Consider the following 9,975-nt stretch of genomic DNA (forward strand, 5'->3'; position numbering starts at 1 on the left):
GGTGGTTATTAATGGAGCACACTTGGACTGGATCGCGGTTAGCAGTGGGGTACCACAGGGGTCAGTATTGGGCCCTCTTCTTTTTAACATATTTATTAATGACCTTGTAGGGGGCATACAGAGCAGAATTTCAATATTTGCAGATGACACTAAACTCTGCAGGGTAATCAATACAGAGGAGGACAATTTTATATTACAGGATGATTTATGTAAACTAGAAGCTTGGGCTGATAAATGGCAAATGAGCTTTAATGGGGATAAATCTGAGGTCATGCACTCGGGCAGAAGTAATAAGATGTATAACTATGTGCTTATTTCTAAAACTCTGGGCAAAACCGTCAATGAAAAAGACCTGGGAGTATGGGTGGATGACAAATTCACATTTAGTGGCCAGTGTCAGGCAGGTGCTACAAAGGCAAATAAAATAATGGGATGCATTAAAAGAGGCATAGATGCTCATGAGGAGAACATAATTTTACCTCTATACAAGTCACTAGTGCGACCACACTTAGAATACTGTGCACAGTTCTGGTCTCCGGTGTATAAGAAAGACATAGCTGAACTAGAGCGGGTGCAGAGAAGAGCGACCAAGGTTATTAGAGGACTGGGGGTCTGCAATACCAAGACAGATTATTACACTTGGGGCTATTTAGTTTGGAAAAACGAAGGCTAAGGGGTGATCCTATTTTAATGTATAAATATATGAGGGGACAGTACAAAGACCTTTCTGATCTTTTTAATCATAGACCTGAGACAGGGACAAGGGGGCATCCTCTACGTCTGGAGGAAAGAAGGTTTAAGCATAATAACAGATGCGGATTCTTTACTGTAAGAGCAGTGAGACTATGGAACTCTCTGCCGTATGATGTTGTAATGAATGATTCATTACTTAAATTTAAGAGGGGACTGGATACCTTTCTTGAAAAGTATAATGTTATAGGTTATATATACTAGATTCCTTGATAGGGCGTTGATCCAGGGATCTAGTCTGATTGCCGTATGTGAAGTCGGGAAGGAATTTTTTTCCCCAATGTGGAGCTTACTATTTGCCACATGGGGTTTTTCTTGCCTTCCTCTGGATCAACATGTTAGGGCATATTAGGTTAGGCTATGGGTTGCACTAGATGGACTTAAAGTCTTCCTTCAACCTTAATAACTATGTTACTATGTCACTGCCAACAAAGGATATATAACAAATTATTGAGATGAACGTTTGTTAATGACCAAATACTTATTTTCCACAATAATTTGCAAAATAAATCTTGACAAATCAGACAAGGTGATTTTCTAGTTTTATTTTCTCATTTTGACTCTCATAGTTTTGGTCTACCTATGATGTTAATTACAGGCCTCTCATTTTTTTTAAGTGGGAGAACTTGCACAATTGGTGGCTGACTAAAAACTTTTTTTCCCCACTGTAGCATTTTAGTTAGTATCAAGATCTTCCAGAGTCTTTGCTGATGATGGCACCTACTCCTGTTAGCTCACAGCCATGGAACTTTTACTCATATTCTACAGGGAAAATGACCTGAAACAACAACATAACATACAAATATTACATCTACATAATGTACATTAAACAACAAAAATATGGTATAAATAGACATGAAACACTTGTGGTTCTTTTTAATAAGAAAACAGATAATAATCAGCTTTACTTGCATATTTTACAGTAGTAGCTATTTTGTCTCAATTTTGAATGGTAGGTTGTAGTATTCAGTACAATGTAATAATTTTATGGAAAACCTAGATGGTGGCCCGATTCTAATGCATCGGGTATTCTAGAATATGTATGTAGTTTATTTATAAAGATTTCAGAATAATGCAATGAATACACAGGATTCGGCCGGCCGGGCGTGACCAATTAGCAAAGCGTGGTTCAAATCCTGCGCCCCTTTCGTGGCCGGACTGCGTCTGTTGTTGATTGTTCGTGGCCAGCCGGGCGCGACCAATCAGTGAAACCAGGGCCAGCTCCAATTTTTGAGGGCGAAAGAGTCTCACAGCCCACGTAGCATACAACACAGCCCACGTAGTATAAAACACAGCAACGTAATATATCACACAGCCACATAGTATATAGCACAGCCACATAGTATATAGCACAGCCCACGTAGTATATAGCACAGCCTACGCAGTGTATAACACAGCCCATGCAGTATATAGCACAGCTCACATAGTATATAGCACAGCCCACATAGTATATAGCACAGCCCACGCAGTATATAACACAGCCCACGTAGTATATAACACAGCCATAAAAAGCCCAAAATTTTAATGATTCTAAATATTAAAATGCCACCAACCTGTGGCTACACCAAAAAAAAAACAACAACAACAAAACACACTGTGAAAAACTAGTGTAGGGGGAAGGAATATACCCTGGATAGTACCTATGCTGGTGGCTGCCTATCAGCGGGGGTTGGCGCCCTAGGGGGAACGTTGTGGCGCCCCCGCTCCACGAAGGCTTGCCCTGGGGTCCCTAGTAGGCCCTGATAACACCAACGGGTCCCTCTACCCACACAATATATAGACTAAGGGTACCCCTCAAAAACTAATCAGATATCACACCTATATGTAGGGAAATCCTAAACCCCCAGCACCGTGAATATAAAAACAAATGAGACCATGTGGTAGGCTTAATGGCGGGCATAAACCGTGTAGATCAAGCGCCTAGTTACCAAATCTTAAACCAGGCGTTTCATATATGCTGATAGCTACACTTCAAAGGCACCTAGGCAGTGGAAAAAAGATAGCAGTACACCCCATGGGCTAATTGATGAGCCCCACACTGGGTACCTGCCCGATAGACAGTCACCTGCAGTCCATAAATCAATGCCACAATGCACTGCCACAATCAATAGATCATATAAACATCTATGCCATTGGTACTCATCGTCCGATGCCGTGCCACGCCATCAGCCCACTATCATAAGTCGCCTTGACACGTTTCGCCCCTCTGGCTCATCAGGAGGCTAGGTAGAGCTGTCATGTGTCTCGATGATGCAAGATAAAGGTGGAGCGTGGAGCGGGGGGGCCACAACGTTCCCCCTAGGGCGCCAACCCCCGCTTATAGGCAGCCACCAGCATAGGTACTATCCAGGGTATATTCCTTCCCCCTACACTAGTTTTTCACAGTGTGTTTTGTTGTTGGTTTTTTTTTTGGTGTAGCCACAGGTTGGTGGCATTTTAATATTTAGAATCATTACAATTTTGGGCTTTTTATGATTTTTGTACTGAATGATCCCAAGCTATATTCATCATACTTTAAAATTTATATAACACAGCCACACAGTATATAGCACAGCCACGTAGTATATTGCACAGGCACGTAGTGTATAGCACAGCCCACATAGTATATAGCACAGCCCACGCAGTATATAACACAGCCCACGTAGTATATAACACAGCCACATAGTATATAGCACAGTCACGTAGTATATTGCACAGGCACGTAGTGTATAGCACAGTCCACGTAGTATATAGCACAGCGACGTAGTATATAACACAGCCCATGCAGTATATAACACAGCCCACTGAGTAAATAACACAACAGCAATGTGGGCACCATATCCCTGTTAAAAAAATAATTAAAATAAAAAATAGTTATATACTCACCTTCGGGCGGCCCTCGGATCCAGCCCAGGCCTTTAGCGATGTTCCTTGCGACGCTCTGTTCCCAGTAATGCCTTGCGGCAATAACCCATGATGATGTAGCGGTCTCGCATCAATAGTAAAAAGTTGGTCACACTTACAGGGTTAATGGCAGCGTTAACAGACTGTGTTACACCGTGTTATGCCATGATGTAATGCAGTCCGTTTAAAGGACTGCTAAAATGCTATGTGGGCGCTGACTGGAGGGGAGTATGGAGGGGGCACTGACTGGAGGGGAGTAGGGAGAGGCCAATTCGCGGCTGGACTGTGCCTGTCGCTGATTGGTCGCGCCCAGCCGGCCTTGACCAATCAGCGACGCGGGATTTCCATGACAGACAAACAGACAGACGGAAGTGGACCTTAGACAATTATATATATAGATGGTTGATATTTATGTACTATCGTTTTGGCAACTTTTGATTGCAACAGCCAAGTTAAAGGACTATATTATTCAGTAGAGAAGAATTAAAGGTATGTTCAAGAGTCCATATTTCAAGAACATTCTGAGATCTGTGAATCATGTATTCACCAAGGCTAGAAGACTCTGTTTGATGTCACACAAATGTAGCTTTCAGCTGACTCACAACTTAGGCACCAAGCTGATGAGTAAGGCTAGTTTCACACATCAGTTTTTTGTTTTCAGGCTAAATCCGGCTAATTTGAAAAAAAACCCGGATCTGACGTAAATTGTGAAAAACTGATGGGCCGGATCCGTTTTTTAGCTGGATCCGGCCTTCTTTAATGTGTATGGATTTTTTGACTTCCTGGTTCTGGGGAAGAGAGAGAGACATGATTAGTATGGAAATGCCTTAAAAACCGGATCCGGGCACCGGATTCATTGTTTCACACCTCCGTTTCATGTGTTTTTGGCCAATTCCGTCACTGTGCGTTTTTTTCCGCCGGACAAAAAAAGTTGCAGTGGATGTTTTCTCCGTCCACCGGAAACGACTATTTGGATGGATCCGGAAGAAAACAGATGAAACGTCTGGCCATTAGGCACAATCCGGCGCTAATACAACTCTATGGGAAAAAACGGATCTGGCGTAAAAAAAAGGATCCGTTTTTTCTAAAAATGCCGGATTGTGCTTGAATCAAAAAGCCTGATGTGTGGAAGTAGCCTAAAAATACTTGGTAGGTTGTGTTTATTCTACAGCAGCACATCGACCCCAAACATTTAGATAAGATCATATCTTCAGTGTAAAAAAGAACAAGGAATCCTGGAAGTGATGATATGATCCCCACAGAGCTTTGATGTGAAATCATCAAGTTTGCAAGATTGCAAGGAGAGACTGAATAACTTGTGCAAGGGACATCCACAGGAGATGGGTGGTTAGTTCTCCGAGATGTTTGGAACAACCTCCCTGCTTGCTGAATTCCTTCAAAAGCTGTGTACAAATGTGCCTAGAGTTGATGCTGTTTTTAAGAAAAAGGGTGGTCACACCAAACATTGATTTCTCTTTTGTTCATTCACTTAGGCTACTTTCACATTTTCGTCGGTACAGGGCCGTCGCAAACCGTTGGCCCGACGTACGTTGTGCAAAATAGTAAACAACGTGGGCAGCAGATGCAGTTTTCAGCTGCATCCGCTGCCCATTATAAGTTCCGGGGAGGAGAGGACCGAGTTTTGGCTGCACAGGCACGGTCGAAAATGGCGGACGCATCGCACAAAAAAACATTACATTGAACGTTTTTTTGTGACGACGGTCCGCCAATTACCGACGCATCCAGTGCACGACGTATGGAACGTGTGTCCATACGTCGCGATGCGTCGGTAACATAAGTCTATGTGCAAAAAACGCATCCTGCGGGCAAGTTTGCAGGATGCGTTTTTTGCACAGAAAGACGCATTGCAACGTCTTTATAAAGACGGAAGTGTGAAAGTAGCTTTAGTGCTTTGTTAATTGATAAAAATAAAAGAAATATTAACACTTCTATTTTGTAAAACATTACTATTTGCAGCATTATATTCCACTTCTGTCTAAAAGGTTTGCGCAGTACTGTGCATTAAACATAAAAACATCTGATTTAGGCCGCCGTCACACTTGCGAGTTTTACGGACGTAAGAGCGCAGAAACTACGTCCGTAAAACTCACCAAACAAACGGCATAATTATTCTCTATGCCCCTGCTCCTATCTGCCGTATTTTACTGATCCGTATTATACGGCTTTCTACGGCCGTAGAAAATCGCAGCATGCTGCATTTGTCACCGTATTGCGCAAAATAAAACGCCTATGAAAGTCTATGGAAGCCCCAAAAATACGGATTACACACGGACCAGCAGTGTGACTTGCGAGAAATACGCAGCGGTGTTAGAGAGAAAAGCCGGTAATTCAGTGCGGTGTACAGTAAAATCACACTGACAGCTTACATCAGAATAGGTAGAATAAATGTGTACACGTAGAATAGGTATATATATATATATATATATATATATATATATATATATATATGTCAGTGAAACACATATATGTATATATATTATTACTTCATACAGCGCTAGATAGCTTTAAAGCCGGTAATTCAATTACCGGCTTTTGCTATCTCCTTCCTAAACCCGACATGATATGATACATGGTTTACATACAGTAAACCATCTCATATCCCCATTTTTTTTTTTGCATATTCCACACTACTAATGTTAGTAATGTGTATATGCAAAATTTGGCCGTTCTATCTATTAAATTAAAGGGTTAAATGGCGGAAAAAATTGGTGTGGGCTCCGGCGCAATTTTCTCTGCCAGAGTAGTAAAGCCAGTGACTGAGGGCAGATATTAATAGCCTGGAGAGGGTCCACGGTTATTGGCCCCCCCCTGGCTAAAAACACCTGCCCCCAGCCACCCCAGAAAAGGCACATCTGGAAGATCCGCCTATTCTGGCACTTGGCCACTCTCTTCCCATTCCCATGTAGCGGTGGGATATGGGGTAATGAAGGGTTAATGCCACCTTGCTATTGTAAGGTGACATTAAGCCAAATTAATAATGGAGAGGCGTCAATTATGACACCTATCCATTATTGATCCAATAGTAGTAAAGGGTTAAAAAAAACACACACACATTATTAACAATTATTTTAATGAAAAAATCACAAAGGTTGTTGTAATAATTTATTCTACGCTCAATCCACTCACTGAAGACCCTCGATCTGTAACAAAGTCAAAATAATAAACCAACAATATCCTTACCTTCCGAAGATCTGTAATGTCCAACTATGTAAATCCATCTGAAGGGGTTAAAATATTTTGCAGTCACGAGCTTTGCTAATGCAACGTTGTTCGTGGCTGCAAAACCCCGGGGAATGAAGGTAAAGTAGGTCAATGACCTATATTTACCTGCATTTGCGGTGAGGCGCCCTCTGCTGGTTGTCACTAGATCGTGGGAACTTTCCTAGAAAGATCCCAGGCTCGAGTTCATAAGAGGCGCCCTCTGCTGGTTGTCCTCATATGAACTCGAGCCTGGGAGCTTTCTAGGAAAGTTCCCACGATCTAGGGACAACCAGCAGAGGGCGCCTCACCGCAAATGCAGGTAAATATAGGTTATTGACCTACTTTACCTTCATTCCCCGGGGTTTTGCAGCCACGAACAATGTTGCATTAGCAAAGCTCGTGGCTGCAAAATATTTTAACCCCTTCAGATGGATTTACATCGTTGGACATTACAGATCTTCGGAAGGTAAGGATATTGTTGGTTTATTATTTTGACTTTGTTACAGATCGAAGGTCTTCAGTGAGTGGATTGAGCGTAGAATAAATTATTACAACAACCTTTGTGATTTTTTCATTAAAATAATTTTTAATAATGTGTGTGTGTGTTTTTTTAACCCTTTACTACTATTGGATTAATAATGGATAGGTGTCATAATTGACGCCTCTCCATTATTAATTTGGCTTAATGTCACCTTACAATAGCAAGGTGGCATTAACCCTTCATTACCCCATATCCCACCGCTACACGGGAGTGGGAAGAAAGTGGCCAAGTGCCAGAATAGGCGGATCTTCCAGATGTGCCTTTTCTGGGGTGGCTGGGGGCAGATGTTTTTAGCCAGGGGGGGCCAATAACCGTGGACCCTCTCCAGCCTATTAATATCTGCCCTCAGTCACTGGCTTTACTACTCTGGCGGAGAAAATTGCGTGGGAGCCCACGCCAATTTTTTCCGCCATTTAACCCTTTAATTTAGTAGATAGAACGGCCAAATTTTGCATATACACACTACTAACATTAGTAGTGTGGAATATGCAAAAAAAAAGGTGATATGACATGGTTTACTGTATGTAACCATGTCTCATATCATGTCGGGTTTAGGAAGGAGAAAGCAAAAGCCAGTAATTGAATTACCGGCTTTAAAGCTATCTAGCGCTGTATGAAGTAATAATATATATACATATGCTGTATGTGTCTAATGACACATATATATACAGTGGGGCAAAAAAGTATTTAGTCAGTCAGCAATAGTGCAAGTTCCACCACTTAAAAAGATGAGAGGCGTCTGTAATTTACATCATAGGTAGACCTCAACTATGGGAGACAAACTGAGAAAAAAAAATCCAGAAAATCACATTGTCTGTTTTTTTAACATTTTATTTGCATATTATGGTGGAAAATAAGTATTTGGTCAGAAACAAACAATCAAGATTTCTGGCTCTCACAGACCTGTAACTTCTTCTTTAAGAGTCTCCTCTTTCCTCCACTCATTACCTGTAGTAATGGCACCTGTTTAAACTTGTTATCAGTATAAAAAGACACCTGTGCACACCCTCAAACAGTCTGACTCCAAACTCCACTATGGTGAAGACCAAAGAGCTGTCAAAGGACACCAGAAACAAAATTGTAGCCCTGCACCAGGCTGGGAAGACTGAATCTGCAACAGCCAACCAGCTTGGAGTGAAGAAATCAACAGTGGGAGCAATAATTAGAAAATGGAAGACATACAAGACCACTGATAATCTCCCTCGATCTGGGGCTCCACGCAAAATCCCACTCCGTGGGGTCAGAATGATCACAAGAACGGTGAGCAAAAATCCCAGAACCACGCGGGGGGACCTAGTGAATGAACTGCAGAGAGCTGGGACCAATGTAACAAGGCCTACCATAAGTAACACACTACGCCACCATGGACTCAGATCCTGCAGTGCCAGACGTGTCCCACTGCTTAAGCCAGTACATGTCCGGGCCCATCTGAAGTTTGCTAGAGAGCATTTGGATGATCCAGAGGAGTTTTGGGAGAATTTCCTATGGTCTGATGAAATCAAACTGGAACTGTTTGGTAGAAACACAACTTGTCGTGTTTGGAGGAAAAAGAATACTGAGTTGCATCCATCAAACACCATACCTACTGTAAAGCATGGTGGTGGAAACATCATGCTTTGGGGCTGTTTCTCTGCAAAGGGGCCAGGACGACTGATCCGGGTACATGAAAGAATGAATGGGGCCATGTATCGTGAGATTTTGAGTGCAAACCTCCTTCCATCAGCAAGGGCATTGAAGATGAAACGTGGCTGGGTCTTTCAACATGACAATGATCCAAAGCACATCGCCAGGGCAATGAAGGAGTGGCTTCGTAAGAAGCATTTCAAGGTCCTGGAGTGGCCTAGCCAGTCTCCAGATCTCAACCCTATAGAAAACCTTTGGAGGGAGTTGAAAGTCCGTGTTGCCAAGCGAAAAGCCAAAAACATCACTGCTCTAGAGGAGATCTGCATGGAGGAATGGGCCAACATACCAACAACAGTGTGTGGCAACCTTGTGAAGACTTACAGAAAATGTTTGACCTCTGTCATTGCCAAAAAAGGATATATTACAAAGTATTGAGATGAAATTTTGTTTCTGACCAAATACTTATTTTCCACCATAATATGCAAATAAAATGTTAATAAAACAGACAATGTGATTTTCAGGATTTTTTTTTCTCAGTTTGTCTCCCATAGTTGAGGTCTACCTATGATGTAAATTACAGACGCCTCTCATCTTTTTAAGTGGTGGAACTTGCACTATTGCTGACTGACTAAATACTTTTTTGCCCCACTGTATATATAGACAGTATATATATATATAATTTTTTTTTTTAACACATGGATCCCTTGTATAGCCGTGTGTTGGTTTTGCAAGCCTGCGAGAAAAACACGCAGTACGGATGCCATACGGATTACATACGAAGGATGCCATGCGCAAAATACGCTGACACACCCTGCCTACGGAGGAGCTACGGATCACTTTTTTTGGGACTTTTCAGCGTATTACGGCCGTAATATACGGACCGTATTGTCTTACGCTGAGTGTGACGCCGGCCTTAGGGTAAGATTGGCAGCAGAACATTCTGCTGAAACTCCTGG

Source organism: Ranitomeya imitator, chromosome 5, assembly GCF_032444005.1.
Source record: "Ranitomeya imitator isolate aRanImi1 chromosome 5, aRanImi1.pri, whole genome shotgun sequence".
NCBI classification, from domain to species: Eukaryota; Metazoa; Chordata; class Amphibia; order Anura; family Dendrobatidae; genus Ranitomeya; species Ranitomeya imitator.